This window comes from Pongo pygmaeus, chromosome 10, assembly GCF_028885625.2.
Source record: "Pongo pygmaeus isolate AG05252 chromosome 10, NHGRI_mPonPyg2-v2.0_pri, whole genome shotgun sequence".
NCBI classification, from domain to species: Eukaryota; Metazoa; Chordata; class Mammalia; order Primates; family Hominidae; genus Pongo; species Pongo pygmaeus.
Genome location: NC_072383.2, coordinates 63628301 through 63654987, shown reverse-complemented (window position 1 = coordinate 63654987; position 26687 = coordinate 63628301).

Below are 26687 nucleotides of genomic sequence, written 5' to 3'. Positions count from 1 at the left end.
TATGGAAGCCCAATGCATAGAAAGTTGAGAGGAAAGTCATTGAGCTGGGGCAGGGAAGCAGAGCTCTAAAGCTTCAACCCCTTAGCCTCTCTCTTAAACTCTGCCTCTCACTGTCCTAAGAGGCCTCTGCAGAGCCCTAGGGTTCCATGGAATACAGATTGAAAACATTGCTTTAACCAACTGAATTGACATGTTTTATTTCAGAATGTAAAGATGGATTTAAAACATGATTTACATAACAAATTAATTCCAAACGAAAGAGTTTTGACTACCTTAAGAGTGGTAGGCCAGGCATGGTGGCTCATGAAGCCCAGCACTTTGGGAGGCCAAGGTAGAAGGATAACTTGGGCCCAGCAGTTCAAGACCAGCCTAGGCAACATAGAGAGATTATCTCTGTACCAAAAATTAATTAAAAAATGATTAGCTGGGCGTGGTAGTGCACACTTGTGGTTCCAGCTACTTGGGAGGCTGAGGTTGGAGGATTGCTTGAACCCAGGAGTTCAAGGCTGCAGTGAGTCGTGATCATGCCAGTGCACTCCGATCTGGGTGACAGAGCAAGACTCTGTCAAAAAAAAAAAAAAAAAAAAAAAAAAAAAAGACTAGCGCATTCTTTTAGTTCAGCCAGTTTTAAAGCAGTAGTAGCGCCAGAGTATCTAGAGAGGAGGCATCAGGGGAGATAAGCTGATTGCTAGAAGGGGCTGGATTCATCCCGCTGCTGCATTCACACAGCCAGCTCCTTGCCTAAGGTGGCTTTGGGGGGACTGAGAGTGATTGTCGAGGGTGGGATAAAGCATCCTCCTTCAAGCTACCACTTGGCTTGACCATATCATAAATGTTCCATAAATCAATACTAGGTGTCAGGAAGACAGAAGAATTCAATGCTAGATTTATTTATTTATTATTAATTTTTAAATTTTATTTTATTTTATTTTATTTATTTTTTTGAGACAGAGTCTCACCCTGTCACCCATGGTGGAATGCAGTGGCCCGATCTTGGCTCACTGCAAGCTCCGCCTCCCGGGTCCACGCCATTCTCCTGCCTCAGCCTCCAGAGTAGCTGGGACTACAGGCGCCCGCCACCACACCTGGCTAATTTTTTGTATTTTTAGTAGAGACGGGGTTTCACCGTGTTAGCCAGGATGGTCTCGATCTCCTGACCTGGTGATCCGCCCACCTTGGCCTCCCAAAGTGCTGGCGTGAGCCACCGCGCCCAGCCAATTTTTTTAAATTTATTTTTTAAGATGAAGTCTTGCTCTGCAGCCCAGGCTGGAGTGCAGTGGCATGATCTTGGCTCGCTGCAGCTGCTGCCTGCCGGGTTCTAGCGATTTTCCTGTCTCAGCCTCCTGGGTAGCTGGGATTACAGGTGCTCGCCACCACGCCTGGCTAATTTTTGTATTTTTAGTAGAGATGGGGTTTCACTGTGTTGGCCAGGCTGGTCTTGAACTCCTGACCTCAGGTGATCCACCCACCTTGACCTCCCAAAGTGCTGGGATTACAGGCATGAGCCACCACATCCGGACTCAGTGCTAGATTTTTATACATCTTTATTACCTATGGTTTTGTATTAAATCCAAGGCTTAGAAATTAGAACTTTTAGAATGCTTATATTACTATCAGCAAAAGGAACACATCTGGCTAGCAATAAGTCTTTTGCAATCCAACACAAAACATAAGGTGATGTCACCTAATTCTAATGAAATCTTTAAATGAAGTTAAATTGAATTCTTGAATGAAGTTCAAGAGCATAAAATACTTCCACAGTAACTCATTTCAAAGACCCCACCAACATCATTTAGCTTGGAAATCATTGTGAAGATGTACAACTTATATTTCCTAATTCCATTTAATAGGAAAAAAGTAAGTAAATCTAGTTAAAGCTGTATAGTAAATGGTACTTACTATCTGAAGTAAAAGGTTCACCAATATGTAAGAAAATAACACAAAACCCAAGACATTCAAAGACATTTATCATCATAACATTAATTCCCTCCTTGAGAACAGAGGCCCTGTCTTTCATCTTTCTATCCCTTGGGCCTTGCATACAATCAATAAATCTTTGATAAATGAATGAAAAAATGAATGGTAACCACCGCCACCAAAACTGAGTGGCCTCGCTTCCTGAAAGCAGAGGGTACATAATTTAATTAAAACATTCCAGCCTCTTTTTAAAAGCAGTTCTAAATAAAGAGACAGGTCTTCTTAAAAAGTAAACCCATTCTTTGAAATCAAAAAAAGAAACATATGTCGCTTATAAAATTCTTAAATACCACCGAAACATATAAAATGAGAAGTAAGAATCTTCTTTCACCCACTCCTGAAACTATAGCTCTGGTTCCACTCCCCAGAGGTAATTTCTGATGGCAATTTCTTGTTAATTCTAAATGGATTTTTTTTTTTTTTTTGCAGCGGAGTCTCACTCTGTCGCCTAGGCTGGAGTGCAGTGGCACGATCTCTGCTCACTGCAAGCTCCGCCTCCTGGGCTCATGCCATTCTCCTGCCTCAGCCTCCTAAGTAGCTGGGACTACAGGCGCCCGCCACCACACCTGGCTATTTTTTTGTATTTTTAGTAGAGACGGGATTTCACTGTGTTAGCCAGGATGACCTCGATCTCCTGACCTCATGATCCACCCATCTGGGCCTCCCCAAGTGCTGGGATTACAGGCATGAGCCACTGTGCCCGGCCTAGTTCTAAATGTTTTATGCATTTGTGTGTGGAGTGAATACCACTTACTTTTTTTTTTTTTTTCTACACAACATCATCATCTTCTCCCTGTGTTTTGGGAATTCCCACCTAGTATTTAATGAGGTGGATCTTGCCTCTTGATATGGCAGCTAAAATTGCCAGATATTCCCTTTTCTGGCATTTCTTGAAGCTGATGTATAAACACACCCTGGCTGCCATCACTTAGCACCCTAAATTTTGTTGTATTTTATTTTTTGTTTTTTGTAATTTCAACTTATTTTAGATTCAGGGGGTACATGTGCAGGTTTGTTACATGAGTACATTACATGATATTGAAGTTCGGGGTATGAATGATACTGTCACCCGTGTCCTGAGCATAGTAACCAACAGTTAGTTTTTCAACTGTTGTTCCCTTCCCTCCTTCCCCCTCCCCAGTATTCCCCAGTGTCTGTTGTTCCTATTTTTATGTCCATGAGTAACCAGTGTTTAGCTGCCACTTATAAGTGAGAACATATGGTATTTGATTTTCTGTTCCTGTATTAATTTCACTAAGGATAATGGCCTTCACCTGCATCCATGTTGCTGCAAAAGATATGATTTCATTATTTTGTGTGGCTGTGTAGTATTCCATAAATGCTAGACTTTAGAAGTTAGAGATTCCAAGAGCAGGTGACAGGCAGAATCCATGGGAGTGAGGATGAGGCAATGACTGCAGTCAGCAATTAGATGCAGCAGTGGGTAGTGGTGCTGGCAGGGCACCAGCAGCATCAGAGATTTCCCTGATGGTGCATGGGACAGCTGCAGGGTGTGATTTGGAGCATTGTTACTGCTTGTGTAAATTGAAAGCTGATTGTTTCAAACTGGTGCATTGCATTTGTGCATTGCCCAGGTCTCACTGGATCCTTTTTTGCTATTTTCTGTGTTCCTTCTCCCCAGCATCTGAGGTGCTTTCTATTTCAAAAGCCAGTGCCTAAATCTTTCTCTCAAGGGCTGTCCTCTGGCTTGTAGAGCTAGCTTTTGCCAGAATGCATAGAGAGCTGGAAATCCTAGGAATTTGCCTTCCAAGGAGCACTCTTAACCAATGATTCAGAGATGTGGAATAAGAAAGCCCAGCTTCTGTGCCTTGAGTTGGGGCAAGACAGCCATAACTTCCGCTATACAGTTCCCCTGTGGGATCAGGCTGAAACTACCTTTGCCTAGGATAGCACCCTTGATGGGTGTGGGCTTTCTCCCATTCCCTGCCTTACTTCCCCACTCTCTAGTTGGCTTCTCCTGGCATCATTTAATAAATCACTAAGACATAAATTCTCCAGGGTCTGCTTCCTGGCAATCTACCTAAGACACTCAACTTTCAGGAGATTCTGTATCAGTCAAAATCCCTTTTAAAAAATCTCCCTTTCTGTCTAAATTAGCATACACTGGTTTCTCTTGCTTGCACCTCAATATAGATACATGCATGTATATATATACACATATGAAAATATAGACATACTATTAACAGTATTACAAAAATATTTTAGATTTTTATTCTTTGCTTTTTTTACTTTTAGCCATCTACTTTTACGTTCATTTTCACCAGTCTATTATTATGAGGATTCTCTTCTTGCCCCCTTTCTAAGGGTTCCTTGAATTTTTCATCAATCCAGTTTGGATAGAATTGGTCCCACTTGGCTTCAGGGGTGATCTATATAATTGGCTTAAGACAACCATCAATTCCCACATTCCTCAAAGTAGGATTGGTTCATGGGATTGATCACAAGAGCAAATCTGCCAAATCAGGGCAACAAATTCCAGGACCTTTATTTAATCTTTATTTCTACCCACCTCCACTCCCACCAAAGAGCCTGATGGATTTCAGACTTTAAAGAGGCCCATGTGATAGAAGTGTAGAGTACAAGTGGTACAATGGGCCTGAGAAGAAGTTGAAAAGATAGGCAAGTTTTTTTCTACTGGACGATCATGAAATTTTTGCATATTTTTTCCAAGTACAATAGAAATTTCCATTTTAATTGAACAGGAAATATGTACCTAGCTCATAGCTGTAGGCAACCATTTTGGGACTAGGAGTGGGGAGCTTGCTAGGGTCTGGAGTCAATATAGCACCAGTTGAGGAAAAGAAATGGAAAAAGGGATACACTATGTAAGCCTTGAATAAATCCCAGCCTGAAGGATGCCTCTGTTCTAGACCCAACCTATTTCCTTTTTTGTTTTGTTTGACACTGTTTGGGTCAGGCTTTCTGTGACTTTCACTTAGTAGGTGTGCCATGAGCTTCAATGATTTAATATATGTAAAATACTCAGAACCATACCTGGCACATGGCATCCACTAGATTGTAGTAGCAGGAGTAGCAGGTGTAGAACATCACACAGGACACAAACATCTTCAATTAGCCTTGTTTGTCTCTGGTGCTTATAGCAGGTTTTATTCCATTCCCCATTTCTTTGTGATTCTAACCACTCCTGAGCATCCTCCCTCCAGCTCCCTTATCCCACTTTCTTCCCATTTTCCTGTCCTCTCCCCCATCACTTCATTTTTCTTATCTTCTCTACCCTTGAAGCTTGAAGTCATGTGAGGATGCAGCGTTTAGGATCAGGGAGAGAAACTCTGGAAGGAGATGATAATGCTTTTGTGTCTTTTTTTTTTTTTAATGGGCTAGAGCTTTTTTTGTCTTGTATTCAATCTGATATCTCTCTTTTGCTTTTTGATGCTTAGAGCCATGATACTCCAAAGCCTTTGTTATTAACAAGGAAATAATTATCAAAAGTTGAAATCATGTCTTTCCACACTTTCTATGAAAGCATACAACTCCTTGGTTATTCACTGAATATGCATCTTGTAGAAAAGCAGATTGCTCTTCCTTTTGATTAAATCTTTTAACAAGGATTCTGTACTATTTTATGCTTTTTTAGTATTTTCCTTTTCAGATAAAAATGCCAATCAAATATTTATAACATATAAATTTTCCTCTTGTGTTCAGATGAGCAATCATGCAGTACAAGGAAAAAATTCCTTGAGGTGTTTGGATGACTTCACCTGAACTTCAGTATGAACAACTGAATTTTTAGTGGCTTGGCAACAGAACTCAAGATAGAATTTCTTTTGTAATACAGTCTTAAAATGTGCATTTCTCCAAATTCATTTACAGGAAATAGCATAAAAATAACATTAATACTGACATGACATAATAATTTACCAACCTGACTTCTCTCACAACATATAGTATACACAGAATTTTATTATTTTTTTTAGAGACATGGTCTAACTCTGTCACCCAGGCTGAATTGCAGTGAGTGGCATGATCGTAGCTCACTGCAGCCTCAAACTCCTGAGCTCAAGTGATCCTCCCACTTCAGCTTCCCGAGTAGCTGGGAGTAGCACACAGTAGCTACTAAGTAGTACACCCGACTAATTAATTTTTTTTTTTTGGTAGAGATAGAGTCTCTATGTTGTCTAGGCTGGTCTCAAACTCCTGGCCTCAAAGCAATCTTCCCATTTTAGCCTTTCAAACTGCTGGGATTACTGATGTAAGCCACCAAGCCTGACCCATACACAGACATTTTAAGTGGGAGCGCTCCAGTTTAATAATTGTAACACAGGGTAACAATATAAAATGATTCGAAGTATAGTATTTTTCTCATGAATTATGAATGACATGTGATTTAGATTTATTTTCCCCATTTATGTCTTTCCAAGCCATGATTTAAATTATTTGATGTTCATCTTTCAGCTTTTAATCTACTTATCATTTATTTGTTCATATTTGCAGTCAGCAAATAACTATGGAGTGTCTGTTGTACACAGAGCACTGTGCTAGGTGCTAATAAAGAGGGAGAGGGAATAAAAGTGAATAAGTCCCTTCACCTAAGAGCTTACAGTTGAGTAGGAGCAAGACCCAACATACAAATAACACTCAAAATAATGTAAAGGCATGACATATGAGGCAGGGAGAGAGAAGAAAAAATAAGGTCAGGCAAGTGAATGGTTAATCAAAGGGGAAGAAGTAAAGCCTGTTACATACATGTGACTTAAATTATTCCATCTGGAAGAGTGTATGAAAGGGAGCAGCAAAAGGTAAGAGCAGACAGCTAGCATAGGCCAGACCATGGAGGGCCATGAGGCCAGTCTAAGCATTTCATGGTCGGCAGAAGCCCAAGGTTACTTGTAGGGACTCCAAGGATTAAATCTAGCCTTTAGGAATGTTGATCTGTCAGAATTGCACAGAATAGAATGCAAATGGATACAAACTAGAGATGTTGTGGTTGATGTTGTGCCAAATATTTCATTTTCCTTAGACATGTACAGCCTTCACCAACATTGATGTGCCATTAAATGACACTTTTCCATAAATATTGGGGCTGATGGAGAACAAAGAGGTGAGACCTGGAGCCCAAGTCCATAGCTGAAAATAGAGTTATGCTGTGGAATCCAGAGAGTCTGAAAGATTTGCTGAGAATGCTTAAAATGACTCCACAAGGAGCAGGTTTTCACGACTCCTGGGACATTGTGGATGGAGATGGCAAATTGGATCCACTATTCTTTTAATTCCATGAAGTTGCACCATATGTTTATAAATAGTGTTTTTGTGATGACCCTAACTGAGGGAGATTGAGTGCTATAACTGACCTATTTCTGACTCTCTATTGTCTAAGATCTTGCATTCTTTTAAAAGTTGAAACAGAAAACTAGAGTAAATTACACATATCTGCTACCCAAATGATTTATATTTTCCTTTTGTTTGTTCTTAAATACCATCATTCCTTTCATCTGGTGACTGTTCAATTGCAGGACAGAGTGGCATAAAGCCAGATATCCTGTCCTGTGAATTCCCCTCCACTTTGTGAAATTAAGAGGGAAGAGGGGCATGGAGGGAGGAAGGGAAAAAGGCAGAGGAAGTTCTGTTTCACTAAAGACCTAACCCCCAAATAAAAGAAAAATATGTTAGCACACAGAAAATTTCTGATTAGCCACAAGCTTCAGTGTTGTCACTGGTGCTGGTTTACTTATTCCATCCGATGAGAAATGGAGACAGCATGAATTTCAACAGCGTGCTGAAATGGGCTGTGATGACACTCAGGCTAATGTGCAGACAGAAGGGGCCCAACTGCCTTGCTATGCAGATGAGGTCTGAGTGTGTGAGGACTTCAGCTGCCCTTAAGAGGTGGCTGCTGGCCTCCCTCATCCCAGCTCTCCTCCAGGCCCTTCCATCTTGCACTGGTCAACTGTGCCAATGAATTTACCTTTCTGTGGTCAATGAAGAAGATAGACAAGGTTTGATTGAACAATACATTCAAATATTCTATGAGCATTGCCCAGCGAGCAGTTTGATTTTAATGCTAATGTGGTACGTTCCACGTTTCAGATGTGAATAGGGTTTTCCTTCCTCTCTTTCTCTCTCTCTCTCTGCTTTCCTGTCTTTCCTCATCATCCCATTCTTCTTTCCTTTCCTCTCGTACTATGCTCAGGACAAAAGTGCTGCCTTCAGGAAATGGGAGGTGTTGTCATCTGACTTACATTGTCACAGAAAACATGGGTTTGTCTTAAGTTAGGTTTGTAACTATGGGTAGTTGGTGTGGGCATTTCTGGTCAAAGAAATCTGCACTTTGCGTAGGAGTAATCAGACTGTTTATCCACAACACTGATATTTGCAAGCACACCATGGGCTTTCATCCTGGCCACACACTTCCACCAACTAAGGCCAACAAATGGTTGTGTGAGTACCGATCTCTGTGATGGAAGCAGCTGATGGTGAAGCATCAGTTGTTCTGCCTTCTGTGGCTGTACCTGTAACATTCTGACAGCCTCTTGAAAAAGAATTGTCCCTAGAACCACACAGGAGACTTACATTATATATCAGTTTCCTAGGGCTGACATAAAAAATTACTACCAATTGTGTGTAACAGAAATCTATTCTAAAAGCCAGAAGCCTGCAATCAAGACACCAGCAGGGTTGGTTTCTTCCAGAGACTCTAAGGGAGAATCTTCTATGCCTCTCTTCCAGCTTCTGGTTACAGCTGGCAACCCTTGGTTTGTAGGTTTACCACTCTAGTCTTTGCTTCCGTCTTCATGTCGCTTTCCTCTCTGCATGTTTGTGTCTCAAATCTCCTTCTCCTTTCTCTTATAAAGACACCAGCCATTATCGTTAGGGCCCATCCTGCATCCAGGATGATCTCATCTTGAGATCCTCAACTTAATTACATCTGCAATTACCCTACTTCCAGACAAGGTCACATTCACAGAATCAGGGGTTAGAACCTGTACATACATTTTTGTGGGATACAGTGCAACCCACCACACACTGCTGCCTTAAAACAGAAAAGTCAGAGACAAAAATCTGTAAAGCTTTGGCTGGGTGTGGTGGCTCACACCTGTGATCCCAGCACTCTGGGAGGTCAAGGTGGGCAGATCGCTTGAGTCCAGGAGTTTGAGACCAGCCTTGGCAGCCTGGTGAGGACCTGTCTCTACAAAAAAAAAAAAAAAAAAAAAAAAAAAACATTAGCCAGGAGGGGTGGCATGCTCCTGTAGTCCCAACCATTCAGGAGGCTGAGGCAGGAGGATCACCTGAGCCCAGGGGGTTGAGGTGCAGTGAGCCAAAATCGTGCCACTGCACTCCAGCCTGGGCAACAGAGAAGACCTTGTCACAAAAAAATCAATCCACCTGTAAAACGAAATCAACATTTAAGCCAATGGGAAAGGATTATTGAGCTCCAGGATTAATCTGAGACTTGTCATCAAACAAATAGAACACAGGCTCCATTTGCTCATAATCTTTTTGTCTAGAATGATTTCTTTTGAGTTTTGTAAAGGAAGCTCTCCCTAAACACTGATGTCACATTTCCAGTCATTTCAGAAACCCAACAGAGGAAGAACAAGACTGCTAAGTTGCTTCCACAATGTTTTGCTAAAGAATTAAAAATGACTGCAAGGAAAAAAAACATGTGGATGGCTTCACTGAAGATTTTCTTGGGGTTAAGAAGCATGATCTATTAGCTGAGGCTTGATCTCTCAGGAGACAGAATCCAGAGGAAAGTTAAGGGTAGTTTTGGTCAAATCAGTTTAACAGTTTTAATACACTAAAGTCAAATGGTCAGTTTGAAAAAAAGAAACCTGTCAACCTCATTGTTTTAATTCTAAACTAAAATCAAATGGTAAGTTTCATTTAACCATCAGAAAGTCTCTGATGGACCATAACTTTTTCATGCTTCTACTATTATAATCATGCTATTCCCCTGCCTCAGGGTGGGAAAAAAATGAGTGAGTCGCTCTAATAGATTAGTGTTTTCTGTGAGCAGACCAGCCAGCACAATTTTATGATTGCTGACAACTCCTTTTTATACACTTCCCTGTTTTGTTGATATCTCTATACATTCGCTCAATGGAACGCATTTGGTGTTTTCTGGAGTGAGAACTTGCATTTATTTACCTACATATTTTTTGACATCTCAACTGCTGATTTTGTATGCAGGGAAGTCCTTTGAAAAGCTGATACTTAAGGAAGATAATTCAGTGAGCACACCTAGTTATTAGTCTGAAAGCTGCAGACACTGGGTAACTACCTCAGGTTCCTGGGTCAAGTAATATTAATAAGACCTTAACCTGGAATTCAATTCTTAGTGCCCATATTAAAAAATGACTGCAACAATGCATACCACTAACGTTCTTTGCACACTGCCATTCCAGATGACCTGTACCTCTGAGTCCCTCCAACACCGTGAACCATCAAGAATGGATAACTTTGCACTTCTCTTGTGGGACATTACAACCTATAACCATTAGCCAGAAAATGGTTAAAATTGATACTATAATGATAATTTCAGTAAGAAAAAGCGTTGTAACTACTGGCTGCACAGACATTTGGAGTCACATATATGCACTATCAGAAGCACAGAGTGGGACCTTCTTATAGAGCCATGTGATTCTCTTGGTTTTATTTATGGACCTAGGCACTAACACGTGGGAAAATACTATGAAATATAAACCTTAATTGAAATATGCTCATCATGCTTAATTAGAGCATGCTCCCAGGAAAGTAGAGGAGGTTTCTGCCTACGTTAAAAATTGCAAAATAGGGCCCAAAGGTAACACAATTTTCTTCTTTTAGTAGAGTTTTTTATTTAACAAAACTATAACAAAGCTGCAAGACAAATATCTAATGTGCTTGGCTCATTAACAATACTTATTTTTCTAATCAGAATTAATATTCTACCATATTTTCTTTGGAAATAGCAATATTGATATTTATATGAAATGCAAACAAATGATGCAATGTTCCATATTTTACAGTTTTTTACTGTGATATATTCATTCTTTAAAATTTTATGTTAGCTCAACTACCAAAAAAATGCTTACACAGTACTTTTCAAGATAATATATTGCTCCATTATAGCAAATGCAGTACGACTTGGGCTTAGGAATTGGAAGCTAAAAAGCAATCTTTGTACATGTGTTCATTATGTCTCGAACAAGGCTCTTTTGGTAGGTCTTGGACCACTGATAAGTTATTTCAAGGCACAGTTTCTAAGCATGTGGCAAAACTGTTTAAATATACAGTATAGATGTAGATATAGACATACATATGGATATATTTCAGGGCACTATTGAAATATCTTTAAAGGGAACATCCTTGGCAGCAAAGAGAAAATATTAAACCTGTAATTCTAAAAAATTAAATGGGCCAGGCAAGGCAGCTCACATCTGTGATCCCAGCACTTTGGGAGGCCACAGCAGGAGGATCACTCAAGCCCAGGAGTTTGAGACCAGCCTGGGCAACATAGAGAGACCTTGTTTCTACAAAAATGAAAAAAATTAGCCAGATATGGTGGTGCATGCCTGTAATCCCAGCTACTTGGAAGACTGAGATGGGAGGATCGCTTGGGCCCAGGAGGTCAAGGCTGCAATGAGCCATGATCACACCACTGCACTCCAGTCTGGGAGACAGAGCAAGACCCTGTCTCAGAAAAGAAAACAACAATAACAACAAAATTAAATGAACTTCACAAGAAAAAGGAAAGTTGATTTTGACTTTTGATATTTTGGTGGTTCTGTGAATTATAGATCTTACTCGGTAAAATCACAAATCTCTAACCTCCATCCATTTACTTTGCCATGAAAGCACGTTAAAATATGTTTTGTTGTTGTTGTTGTTGTTGTTGTTTTTGAGACGGAGTCTCGCTGTCGTCCAGGCTGGAGTGCAGTGGCAATATCTCGGCTCACTGCAGGCTCCGCACCCCGGGGTTCACGCCATTCTCCTGCCTCAGCCTCTCGAGTAGCTGGGACTACAGGCACCCGCCACCTCGCCCGGCTAATTTTTTGTATTCTTAGTAGAGACAGGGTTTCACTGTGTTAGCCAGGATGGTCTCGATCTCCTGACCTCGTGATCCACCCGCCTCGGCCTCCCAAAGTGCTGGGATTACAGGCGTGAGCCACTGCGCCCAGCCTAAAATATGTTTTTATGTGTAATTGTATATAACACTTTGTGACTATTTTAAAAATTAAAGTAATATTAGCTTAAAACTAAGCATACTTACATAAATTCATTAATCCTCATGACAATCCTTTGAAGTAGGTATCTTGCACTCATTATGTATTTCATTAGTATCACCTGCATTTTTAAATATTCTATTTCTTTTTTCTGTTTTTTTTTTTTTTTTTGAGACGGAGTTAAGCTCTTGTTGCCCAGGCTTGAGTGCAATGGCATGATCTTGGCTCACTGTAACATCTGCCTCCTGGGTTCAAGCGATTCTCCTGCCTCAGCCTCCCAAGTAGCTGGGATTACAGGCATGCGCCACCATGTCTGGCTAATTTTGTATTTTTATTAGAGACAGGGTTTCCCCATGTTGGTCAGGCTCACCTGGAACTCCTGACCTCAAGTGGTCCACCTGCTTTGGCCTCCCAAAGTGCTGGGATCACAGGCGTGAGCCACTGCACCTGGCCTCTACATTGTATTTTTATATTGAAATGAACTAAATCATTTTCTCTCTTGTTTAAACAGAAAAAAATGTAGGGAAAAAATGAGAACTTTAGGTTGCTAAAATATTTGAGCAATGTACACTAGAGCCAAGTACTAAATAGCAAGGATGACATTATTCATATTTTCTTAGGAATAAGATCTTTCCAGGAGATCATAAATATTTAAGCATAAACATACCATACAGTGGCAACCAGGGCAATTCTTGATTCAACATGGAATTTTTTTCAACCTTTGGACTGCTAACTATACAATCTGAATTTACTCATTAATTGCCAAGTATCAACTTTGGTTTAGAATGTGCAGATGCAACTTTTAAGCCAGATCTTAACTTTTAAGATGTTTAAGCTTAAAGACCTTGAGAAGATCTTGTGACAGTGATGCACGAAAGGAAATGTTCCACGATCATTGATTTTTATGTTCTTGTTCCAGCTAATTCAAATATCTCAGTCTTTACCAGGTTTTCTCCTGCTCCACCTATTTTGTAATTGCTGTAACTTTATACAATTTTATTGTATTCATTAATCATATGCGGGGCTGAAATTTAGTTTTGCCTCAAATATCTATTCTTCCTCCACAAGGTAAACTCCTGAGTTTTAGCTGCACATATGGCCTTCAAGAATAAAGACATTTCTGGCCAGTTGTGGTGGCTCACGCCTGTACTCCCAGCACTTTGGGAGGCCAAGGCAGGTGGATTACTTGAGGTCAGAAGGTTGAGACCAGGTTGGCCAACAAGGCAGTACCCTAACTCTACTAAAAATACAAAAAAAAAAAAAAAAAATCAGCCGGTCGTGATGGCAGCTGCCTGTAATCCTAGCTACTTGGGAGGCTGAAGCAGGGCAATCGCTTGAACCCAGGAGGTGGAGGTTGCAGTGAGCCAAGATTGCACCACTGCATCCCAGCCTGGGCGACAGAGCGAGCAAGACTCCCTCAAAAAAAAAAAAAAAAAACCTAATAAAGATGACATTTCTTAACTTTTCTTACAGCTAGGTGAAGCCATCTGAGTAATTTTAGCAAATGGAATGTAAATGAAAATCATGATACAATGCATGCCCTTTTTTAGCATCTTCCTCACGTAGACTGAAATGGAGATGTGATGTCTGGAGTCTCAGCAGCCATCTTCGAACATGAAGTGATCTTGAAAAGCAGGCTTCACACAGCAAGACAACCACCTGGAAGGAGGTGAACTTTTGCCATTTGGGAAAACCATTCCAGCCAGGATCAACTGCCTTCAGACTTCTTAAACTTAAGACAGACATTTGCAGCTTATTTAATATGCTTTTTATTTTTTTGTGACTTGCAATCAAATCACTTTCTCCAAAACAATATATAATTTACTATCACGTTTGATCTTTATTGCTTATAAAGTGTCTCAACAGTGTCCAGCACAAGTTAGTGTTAGAGTTCTGTTGTCAGGCATAAACATATGCTCAGATGATCAGAACATTGCTGAGTTAATGTTTTATGAATTTATTTGCTGGTTAATATTTCTTATATTTTACATGGTACAAAATGACTTTTCTTTCTGAATAATATCTGACAATGTGTAGTTCCACAGATTTTGCAGGTGAAATACTCCTTGAAATAGTGAAGTCTATTGTGTGCCTACCTTATAACGTTTTCTGGCACTGTACTTGTGTGAACAACATGAGGATAAATTCACATGCAAAAAGTCAGGCGTTCTGTATTCTCAGGTTAGGAAGGGTGGGAGGGTGGAGATATTCAGTTGTTCAACCTTAAGGCTGAAGAAGACCTTGGCACTGTAGATCCTAGGGAGCTGCTAAGCTCAACTTAAGGAAGATTTCCTTTAACAAAGGCAAATCATTAAAGGCGTAGAGACGAATCCCAATAAGACAGCTTTGTCAGCTTTGCTACAGGCCTTAATGTCGTTTGAACAGAAAGGCCTGTGATGTTTTATCTTGACTCCATGACAGGTTATGTGGATAAATCACTGTGAATTAAACCTTAATCAAGTGTTTAGTCAAGTTCAATCCAACTATAGCTCTATAAAGCCAGTCTTGCTTTCAACTCCAATTTTTCAATATGGTAAGCAATTTATTGAACTCTGGAAAATTCTAGATGATTTTCCTAATTTCTCATATGCTATAACAAGAAGAACAATAATTAAATGCTGCCTAATTTTACATAAAATTTTAAGTATTTAACAATTTGCATTTTGAGGTATTTATACTTAAAAGCCTTTGAAAAAAAAGTGACTGAATATTTTCTTCTTAGATGAAAAAACAAATTTTCCTTTTACAAAAAAAAAAAAAAATCACATTTGGAAGGCAGTCACCAGGGACAGTTTCACTTGGAAAGAAATTTTCTGAGAAAGTTCCAAGTGACTGAGAAAAGAGAATTAAAATGGAATTTGTGCCACAACTTTTATTCTGACAGAGGGGCTATTCATCCTATGGAATTCTTTTAAAATCACTGACCTGAACAATATGCTTCTGAGAATGTTTTCCTGCTTAGCTTATAAAGATATTATTGTGTATCTATGATATAATCACTAGAAAATGCTCCCTCTGGGGCATTGGTTGTCCCCCTAATTATCATAGCTGATTATAGAATTGATATACCTGATATACTTCAAGGTACAACAGGAAAGCAGATAAAATCTTATAAACAAACGGCAACTTCTGTCTTCGTACTGAAATCTGTTGTTATATGTAGTACTTCTATCAATTAAAGGATAGCCTATAAGCAGAACTTTTTAGTTTAAATGGGCAAACATTATGGTAATAGGGTTAAAATAATGATTCCTCTAGTTATTTGTGATTTTGATATCAAGACAAATCTATTTCCAATAATAATCATTAGTTATAATCTCTGATACAAATTACTCCTCAGGGACTCAGTTTCCTTTCTGGAAAATGGAGCTAGAAATACTTCACATCTTTAAGGACTTATTTGAGCATAAAGAGAGGTGATGTATGTAAGGAGTCTAACACTGTGCTTAACTAATTTCTATTAGTGTTTATTTTAGAATTCATGCAATTCTAAAGCCCAGAGCCATAAATTTTATGATACCAATTTTTCTTATTTTGGTTGTGATACTGAAGAAGAGTATCTCAATAAAGTTAACCAACTATAAGGCAATCACAGGCTTCATCTGTTACTTAGGTCTTCATAATTATTCATACTATTTGGGAAGATCACAGATTAGGTTAATGTAAAACAGCCGTGAAACTTAAATTTCTTTACATTTGGCTTTGGAATGTGTTTGATTCTTACATTTGAAAATTGGTGTGTCTGGGAGTCTGGTATTCACTTCAAAGAAAATGATGAAGATGGATTGAGAAGCTGTGGGTCAGGCACAGAGAAAGATGCCCAATTCCTCCCATCCTGCTTCTCTGTCCAGCTCTTCCCTTAACCCACGCAATGGTTAAAAAACAAACAAACAAACAAACAACAACAAAAAAAGTCTGCTTTTCCTTAACTGATGAAAAATCTGTGCACTCTCCAAACTTCCTTAAAGTAAGGAGGTGGCTAAGTATTTGAGCTTCAAAGGACTTCTCGGCATGCAAACTCAGTAGAGGAAATTGAAATGTCTAAAACGCTATAATTAAACAAATGCAATACTAACTGCATTGAACTTGAAAGCTAGCTTGTTACGGTATAACCTCAAATTCTGATAAACCACCCAAGGAAAATACTGATTAACTGCAGTGTGCTTTGAATATTTATAGGCATAGATCTGAATATACCAAAACAAAGCCTGCACCACTGATTTTATTATTTATTTAGAGATATAAACATATTTTTAAGTGAGTTTTTAAAGAGCTGATGTAGCAATAACATTAAGCTGGAAAGACTTTTCTTTTGAGAGAAAAGAATCACTTTCAGGAAATTCTCAAATTCTTTCATTTTAGATAAAATATTTAATGCTTAATCTGAATGTGATAGAAATTAATTTAAATGAGGCACATTAAAATGCACCTAAATAATAAAACCTGCTACATATTTTAAAACCACACATGAATCTCTGGTTAACAAAAGTGAAATTACTCTTAAAGGAGAAGATGGTATTTAAGTAGAACAAAGATGTTAAATCTGATATTTAGAAAGCATAGAGGTTATAGTATGACAGTGTTTTCATATTTTAAGATATCAAGTATAGAATGATTTTTTAAATGGTTATTTCTAAAAGATTTAAAACAGAGCTTCAGAGAAACTTGATAAAATTTAATTATATAGTGATTTTCAACATTCTAACAAAAGAATGGGCTACAGTATTAATAGGTATAATGTGGGATCAGTGTCCTGGGTTAAACATTGAACTGTATAAAGTTAAACATGTTTCATTATACATTCATTATCTATTGCTACATAACAAATTCCTCCCAATTTTAGCATCTTAACTGGATGGTTCTGGCTGGAGGACTCTCGTGAGGTTGTAGTCAAGGTGCCTTACAAGACCACAGTCATCTGAAGGCTTGAGTGGTGTTCAACCGAATTAAATTTAAAGGACTTTAATTGAGTAATGAATGATTTGGGAATCAGGCAGCCCCCAGAATCACAGCAGATTCAGAGAAACTCCAGGGATGCCTCATGGTCAGACCAAATTTATAGACAAAAAAAGTCAAGTAACGTACAGAAATCGGAAGTGAGGTGCCGAAACAGCTGGACTGGTTACAGCTCAGCATTTGCCTTATTTGAACACAGTTTGAACACTCAGTGGTGATGAGTGGTTGAAGTACAGCTGCTGGGATTGACCAAGACTCAGCTATTGTTACAGGCACATACTCCTAACTTAGGTTTTCAATCTTGTGTTTTCCTATTAAGTTAGGTTATGGTTCATTCACAAGGACTCAAGTATAGACGTAAGGAGTCCTCAGGCCATATTCGCTTCACTTTACAGTGGGTATGGAGGTTTCCACTTCCAGGATAGTGCACTCTTGTGGCTGTTGGCAGAGGCATTCATTCTTTGCCATGTGGGCTTCTCTTTGAGACATAGCAACTGTCTTCTTCCAGAGTGAGGGACCAAGAGAGAGCAAGGAGGGGGCTGCCATGCCTTTTATAACCTAGTCTTGGGAGTCACACACTGTCAATTCTATCACAATCTATTCACTAGAATTCTGTCACTAAGTTCAGCCTATATGCAATGGGAAGGGAAATAAACTCCAATTATTGGAGGGAGAAGTGTCAAAGAATTTGTGAGTATATATTAAAACCACCACATATCTCGAGAACTTTGTAGAGACCTTAATATGCTAATGTGAATCCAGTAGTATGTGTACCATTTCCCAAGCATATTTGACCACTGAATTCATTTTTGTGGATAATTTTGCAGAACCAGTGTTCCATTGAAGACACTTTGGGAAACAGTGGTTTAACACTGCCATCACAAAGAAAAACATATGTAAATTTCTTCAAGGCTACAACATATCACACTATTAGCTTATTATTCTGGTGCTAGATTTGTAGATCTTAAATAAATACCGACTTTACTCAGTGAGTGTTTATTGTTGTCTTCTCTGTGCCAGTCACTGTGCTAATAGTTGGCTGTTTAAGGCCAAATAAGAAATTGTCCTTGCTCCTGACCAGCCAACTAATGAGGTCCAAGGTATGACAGTTACAGTGAGGCAATGGCAAAGATGTGTATCATACCTTATGTGCATTGCACAGTTTAAAGTGATTTTCTCATTTTAATTCATTTAATCCCCACAATAACACTAATGAGATAGATCCCTCTTTTACAGATAAGAAAACTGAGGCTGGGATAAGGTGAATAACTTACTCGAGGTTCCACAACTCCAAAATATCAGAAGTAAGATTTCAATCAAGGTGAAGTCTAGCTGTGAAGTTTAGCTCATAGTGTTAAGAATATGCACTGCTAAGTCCTATACTATCAGATCCTTGTAGGAACAAAAGGAAAGTTGCAAATAACTGTAATTGGGGACTAGATGAAAGTGTCACAGTGGAGGTAACATTTGAGGCAGGCATTAAAAGGTAACCAGGAGTTAGCCAGAAGGACAAAGAAGAAAGGCAATTTCAGCCTTAGGACCTGGTGTTCCCAAAGGCACAGAGTCCTGTCCCTGAGTTGTGGGTTTAGAGAACACTGGTGTGAATAGGGAACACCAAGAATGACAGAGGGTCCTGGGAGATGAAGTCTAAAGTTTACCTGGGGAGTAAAGTCCAGGACCACAGTATTATTTAGCTATTATCTGCAAATGTTTAATGTTAATATTCACCTTTGCAGAAAGTGATTCACCAAGCTAGGAATATCTGGCTAAGAGAGCCTTGAATACCGGGTGTGGTGGACACTGGGATTCACCACCCAGAACCCCTTTCAGGGATGAAGGCCATACTCTCCCAGCTGCTGGGAGCACTGCCAGCACAGAGCCCTCAGCTGTCAGCTCTCTATGGGGATTGTGTTGGCTGAAGACAGCTGCCTCACCCAAGGTCATGCCCCTTTTCCAAGATGCTTACATCCAATGACTGATCAGTGTTGGTGTAGAAAGGCCAACCTCTCACCCCAGCTCAGGACAACACAGCTACAGAGGTCATCCCAGCTTCAGAGATCCCTGTAGAATCAGCTGCAGTGTTGGTTGAGACTGCATCACAGCTTGATTCTCCCTTTGCGCAATCCTGCTTTTGCCTCTTCTCTTCTGCAGGTAGAGATCCTTAGAGGCTTCATAATAAACTTGACCTCTAATTTCCATTTCATAGGCTGCCTCCTGGGGAACTCAACCAGTGACAATTGGCATCAGGAATGGTTAAGAAGGCAGATCCTGGGGTGGAATTTGGAGGTCTTGACTGGCAATTCAAATCCTATCACTGGGGTAGGTGGTGGCCAGGCAACCTCTAGTACAAAGTAGCAATGCAATGGTTAACACTTCTGCCAGTGGTGAACTGGGATGATGTACTTACAGGTGACCTATGGAAGTGAAAGTATTACCTGGTGTGGAGTTTGAGAAAGGTGTGGGAAAAAGTAACTAGAGGCTGATGGAATTGGTTTGCCATTCCTAAGCATGATTAATGCTCTGAAAAAAAATTTATGACAAAAAACCAAAAATAACTAGCTGACAAAAAAGCTAAAATTGACTAAAAGCTAAATGTGAAAGCCAGAAAGAGCATCTTTGGTAGCACAGAGAGGCTCTCGCCTTGTGGAGTGAAGGCAGAGAAAGCTGAGGTTCAGATGCAGGACTTTGTCCCTATAGTAGCAGAGCTCAAAAGGTTAAGCTCTCGAGCACAGCAGATCCCTTATGCCAAGGTCAGGGCCCTGACTGGGTGGGAGCAGGGGAATGACTCTGGCAATGGATGGGACATCTGGATTAGTGTGCATGAGAATCACGAATTCATAGACTGCTGGGCGCGGTGGCTCATGCCTGTAAATCCCAGAACTTTGGGAGGCCAAGATGGGAGAATCATTTGAACCCAGGTGTTCGAGACGGGGCTGGGCAACATAATGGGACCTCATCCCTACAAAAAAGAAACAAAATTAGGCAGACATGGTGGCACGCACCTATGGTCCCAGCTACCGGGAGGCTGAAGTGGAAAGATCACTTAAGTCCATGAGGTTGAGGCTGCAGTGAGCTGTGATCGCATTTCTGCACGTTAGCGTAGGTGACCTGACAAAACTCTGTGTCCAAAAAAAAAAAAAAGGAAAGAAAGAACAAAGGAAAGAATGAAAGAAAAATGAAAAGAAGGAAGGAAGGAAGTGAATTCGCAGACCTCCCTGAACCTGAACCTACTGAGCACGAACAAGGGGCATACTCTTCCCAGTTAAGGACTAGCACATTTCCTTGCTCCTTGCTGGGCCCATAGCTAGGATTCCCTCCCTTTCACCCAGCTGAGGATGTGTTGAACCTGACATGAGAGGAAAGGGACTAGACTCCAAAGAGCTGGCAAACTGGCAGGAGCCAGATGAGGGTCCACAGGTCTGGATTCTGTGAATGCTTGATCAACAGTGGTGAAATGTAAAGTTAGAAAGGGAGAATTTACCCAGGATATAGAATTAAACACCTTGGCAAGGACCTTGGGAATGGTACAAATACACTATAAGATGACTCCTAGAAAAAGTAACAGAGCACTAAGCAGACATGTGTATACCTGCCAGAATTGCCATGATAGATGGCATGAGAAGGGGTTTCAAAGCTCAAGGAAATTGACATGTTGGAGTGAGTATACTGTGTAAGGCCAGAAAACCACCAGAGGCCCTTGATCCGCAGGAGGCTTGGGAGGAAGTGAAGCACTATTTGCCAAGCAAAAAGGGTTATGCTATTAAGAGGGGCATCAGCATCCCTAGGAAGTTTAGTGGTGGCTGTGCCCTGTAGGTTAGGGCTGATGGTAGGAGATGCCATCCCTGATAGCAATGGGGGTGACAAGCCCACGAGGTGGACATGATGATCCAATCAGGGGCAACGTCATAAAGGCAGTGAGACGGGTCTCTGACAAGAATGTTATGGAATTGTTAGTAGAATACAGTGTCCCTGAGGGCAAAGTAGATGGGCAGCCAGCAAGGGTACTGCTCAATCCATAAAATCAAAAGAACTGAAGGATGAATGGTCAGGAGGCTGAGGGCAGTCACCCCAGCAAAATGTTTCTGAACCTAAGCCAGTTTTTCAACCTGGTACTCAGTGACTGAAGAAGCAAAGTCCCCAGGAGGGAGGACCCTCCAATAGCTTAGCAAATGAACACAATAATGACTCCCCTTTACTTCCCTGAAGAAGCTTGTGGCCATTTACTAAGAAAGGGGACATTGAGGTGCAGAGACCCAAAGCATTGCCTTGTCTCCTGGTTAGCATGTGGTCACATGGGGGCCAAGTATGAAATGGGGTCCTGGTTTGGGTCCACTGGGACAGCAGACCACCCCTCCTCCAGTGATCCTTTCTCTGGCCCCCAAATATACAGTGGAAATCGATATACTTGGCCATGAAATTTACATTGGGCTCTTGGTTAATATGATGTTATGTATTTGTCTGAATTAAAAGAGTTTATACATGTGAAGAACTTAGTTCCAGTCACTAGTAAGCATTATAAAAGAATCTGAACAATATTGAATTATTATTATTATTAATATTGGATGAAAAATACTTTGGTCACATACCATAGCTCATAGAGCACCCATGTTTGATTTAGTCAACACAGTGTTTTCAATTTTTAAAATTAGTTGGCAACATTTAAAAAACCAGGGCGTTATAAAACTTGGATGACCGTAGCTGCTGGATTCACTTTGTCACTTGGCACAGTCAGCAAGCACTGACTGCGGCATCGTCTACAGTTCACCGCACTCCTCCTCGCTCTCTGTTGCTCCCTGTTGCTCCCTGACGCTGATGGAGTGCCAAAAGCTATTTACCGCAGTGTTTGTGTTGTAGTCTTTTCTCATAACTGTCTGCTTTCCTTTTTCTTTTCTTCAATTTTCCCAGTCCCCATGGGCATTCCAGTCTGCATGTCCATCACAGAACACCGGATTTGTAAATTGAAAGGGACCTAACAGTGTTGTATCATTTTTCCTATGTCCTCTTTTTTGCTTCTTTTGCTGTGTGACTGTTAAAAGAAAACTGCTTCTTTCTTTAGACAATATGATCTGAGTAGAGGCTGCAGCCTGGTAACCTACCCCTCTTGGGAAGAGAGTGTGTGGCCTCCTTGCCTAGTAACCTCATTGACTTTTCTGGGCCTAATCATTGTTGTGCATATAATTTCTAGTAGTAAATTGGAACAGACGTAAGGCTGTTTCATGGAACTTGAGAGTTTTTCCACTTACTCCCAGCCCATCCCCCAAAATAACCCACCACTCTACAATTACTTTTACATTCATGAATTTGAGTATGTAAAAGTTGAAATACCTTTTAAAAAGAATTTGGTTGCTGTGCACTTTGTACAGTTCCAAACAAAAAGTAAGTCTGGTAATTTAGAAGAAAGCAGTTGTTTGGTGTTCTGTAGTTGAAAATTATTATGTAAATAATTATCAAAATAAGTTTTAGCTCCTTACTATGTTAGTATTTAGACAGCCTATGGGAAGTGATATTCACTCTAACTTTCATAAGGCAGCTTATCTTTTCTATTATCTTTTTGTGAAGATTTATGAATTGGAATTGAGGAGGACAAGTTTGGCACCCAATTACAAGATTCCTTGTGAAATATTTATATTTAATTCCAAAAAATGTTTCTAAGTTCTTATTGTAGTTTTCACTTGAAAAGGCCCTATGACTTATCTTCATCTTTTATTTAAGTAGCAATTGGTTAGGGTTTTTTTCTCTTTTGTTTCTTTTCTTTTCTTCCTTTCTTTCTTTCTTTTTTTTAAGATGCAGGGTCTTGCTATGTTGCCCAGGTTGGTCTTGACCTCCTGGCCTCAAGCTATCTTCCAGCCCTGGTTTCCCAAAGTGTTGAGATTACAGGCATGAGCCACAGTACCTGGCCAGGTAAGGGTTTTAAAGTACTTAATGCACTCAGAAAATCTTCCAAAAATATAGTTGTATTTGTTTATTGACTGATTTTGCATCAATAGGTTATAAGGAGAATCCAAACTTCTACCTTTGTTTTTACACTGTTCTGCAAATTTGATTTCTGGATTGCTTCCCTCCCCTCCCCCAGATGAAATATTGGGCAATTTCTCTAGTTTTTCCCATTGTTCTTGGGTAATAAACAAATAGTTCCTTCATTTGGGCATTTAAAATGATCCAGTGTAATCATCACAAAGTCCAACACACTGTAACCAAACTTTATTCAATTTAGAGCTTTCCATGTAAACTTTATTGGGTCATGGGCATTGCTATTTTATTCCCCTTCTTCACTTCCTTTCTCCCCTCCTCTTCCCTCTAGCTGGTGTTTCTGACCCTTGGAGGGTACATCAAGTTATAGAGGAGATGAAAGGAGGAGCTGCAACATGGCGTTGGTGGCCCCTGGGAAGGTAGATACTCCAAAGTTGGTTCTTTCTCCCAGGCAAGGCTATTGCTGGCTCCTTAGTGATCCTTGGCCAGTGGTCTCTGACTGCCACCACCTTGACATAGCTGTCCGATTAACATTGTCTCTTTGGAGGACTTTTGGGGTGCTTACTTCATTGTTAGGGTCCCATTGTTCTGCTAGAGCACTTAGCCTCTTGAGTAGGATCCCTTTTAAGGCAGCCCCATGCTGGCTACCTTTGACCTGAGCATCTTTTGCTCACTATCAATGAGGGTGAAGTTGGCTCCCACTGCAGGCTTCCTTATTCTGTGACCAGACACAGTGCTGTGGTCACAGCCATAGACTTTACCCTTACTGTTCTTACTGGGTCTCAGATCCAGTCCGCATGTTCCTACACTCCAACTGGTACATATAAGTTTTCTTAGAGGTCCTCTTGAAGTTCCTGTTACTTGTATTGAAGTACAATCCAACAATTTTTTCCCATGGAAATTCTCTCCCTACCTCTTCCAACTCAACTGGAAGATGATGCTGACCAACATGGTCATCGCCTTTGCAAGTCCCACTCAGGTAGCCTAGCATTCCACATTTTAATATGCGGTACTTGGAATGTCTTGCCTTATTCTTGGATTTTTGGTGCCTCCATCAAAAATAAAGCAGAATGACTTCAGTGTTATTATCATCCAGCAACATTAATTAATCCTCTTGACTCAGGCTCAGTGGTGAACTGGAGCTGGTTGTTAACCATGGCCATTATTGAAGTTTAAATGAGACAAAATTACAATTAAATAAGTTATATGACGAAGGAAGTTAACAAATTGTCAAAGATCATCACTTCCTAATTATTTCACTCCATTTTACTGTTACCTTTACTCCTGGGATTATGTATGTCTATTGTATCTGTATGGTAAAAAAAATATTATATGATGGTGTACCACTGCACATTTATTCCCAACTCTACATTCAGTGTCCTAACTTTGATGGCTTGAAATTGGTTATGGTAGGAGTATTTACACCGAGGAAATTGGCAAATGCAACAAATCGGGTTCTCCCTACCTCCAAGCCTGTTGTTAAACATTTACCAGTTCACCACTGCTCAGGATCCACTCTTCAAAGATGTTAAGAACTAGCAAGATAACAAATGCTATCCAAGGTAAAGCAGTTCGTTTCAATATAAAAGGGCTATTTTGTAACAACTAACACTTCCTGGGAACAATAGAGTCAGCATGTTCAAACAAGGTGTGTCTCACTCTCCAACGGGTGCAATACTTGGGAGATCAAATTGGTTCTTCTTCACAGGTATCCACCCTTAATACATTTTCAAGTAAAAGTCCGAGATTAGAGAAAGAAGCTCCTGCAGCTGCACATTCCTTGGCAGCCCACATCATAAATGCTTTTGCAAAAATGCCTCACCCAATTTTTTAAACTGTTCTGGGCTACATTTAATAGATGATGAAAATAATGACTTTTAAATATGCCACTGCACAATTAGGCTACTAAATCAACTGAGACACTTTGGACAGCTTGAGCCTAGGAAACAATACAAAAATACCTGCAGGGAAAAAAAGCAAAATATCTGCAGGAAAAAGGTAGATGTTGAAGGTCAAAATTTGCATCTACACAGTCAAATTGAATCCATGTGAATGACACTTCAAAAGAAACAACCTCATATCTCATTCAGTAGTATACATTTCAGCATTAAATAATCTCTCTATTTTGTTTTTCTTGAGCAGACTCAGGGAAGAGCTAATGGTACCATTGTTTCTCAGAATTGGGGAGAGCATAAACATTTAGAACACAATCTCTAAAAGTGGAGTATTTTTCACAAATTTTAGAAGGATATGTTGATGTGATGTTTGTTGAAAATATGAGAGAATTTCATAAAAACCCTAGAAGAAAACCTAGGCATTACCATTCAGGACATAGGCATGGGCAAGGACTTCATGACTAAAACACCAAAAGCAATGGCAACAAAAGCCAAAATGGACAAATGGGATCTAATTAAACTCAAGAGCTTCTGCACAGCAAAAGAAACTACCATCAGAGTGAACAGGCAACCTACAAAATGGGAGAAAATTTTCGCAACCTACTCATCTGACAAAGGGCTAATATCCAGAATCTACAATGAACTCCAACAAATTTACAAGAAAAAAACAAACAACCCCATCAAAAAGTGGGCGAAGGACATGAACAGACACTTCTCAAAAGAAGACATTTATGCAGCCAAAAAACACATGAAAAAATGCTCACCATCACTGGCCATCAGAGAAATGCAAATCAAAACCACAATGAGATACCATCTCACACCAGTTAGAATGAAGAGCATTAAAAAGTCAGGAAACAACAGGTGTTGGAGAGGATGTGGAGAAATAGGAACACTTTTACACTGTTGGTGGGACTGTAAACTAGTTCAACCCTTGTGGAAGTCAGTGTGGCGATTCCTCAGGGATCTAGAACTAGAAATACCATTTGACCCAGCCATCCCATTACTGGGTATATACCCAAAGGACTATAAATCATGCTGCTATAAAGACACATGCACACGTATGTTTATTGCGGCACTATTCACAATAGCAAAGACTTGGAACCAACCCAAATGTCCAACAATGATAGACTGGATTAAGAAAATGTGGCCCATATACACCATGGAATACTATGCAGCCATAAAAAAGGATGAGTTCATGTCCTTTGTAGAGACATGGATGAAATTGGAAATCATCATTCTCAGTCAACTATCGCAAGGACAAAAAACCAAACACCACATGTTCTCACTCATAGGTGGGAATTGAACAATGAGAACACATGGACACAGGAAGGGGGACATCACACTCTGGGGACTGTTGTAGGGTGGGGGGAAGGGGGAGAGATAGCATTTGGAGATATACCTAATGCTAAATGATGAGTTAATGGGTGCAGCACACCAGCATGGCACATGTATACATATGTAACTAACCTGCACATTGTGCACATGTACCCTAAAACTTAAAGTATGATAATAATAAAATAAAAAATAAAAAAATAAAATAAAGAAAATAGGTGTGAAGGCAAAACTTTGAGACATACAGAGGAGAATGTTGATGGAGGAGCTTCCTTTATAAACTTGACCTCCCCCTGGCCTGACCACGCCCCAGGCTTTCATACATCAATATTTGAACCTGGAACTATCTTTTACATCTGCCCTACAAGAAATA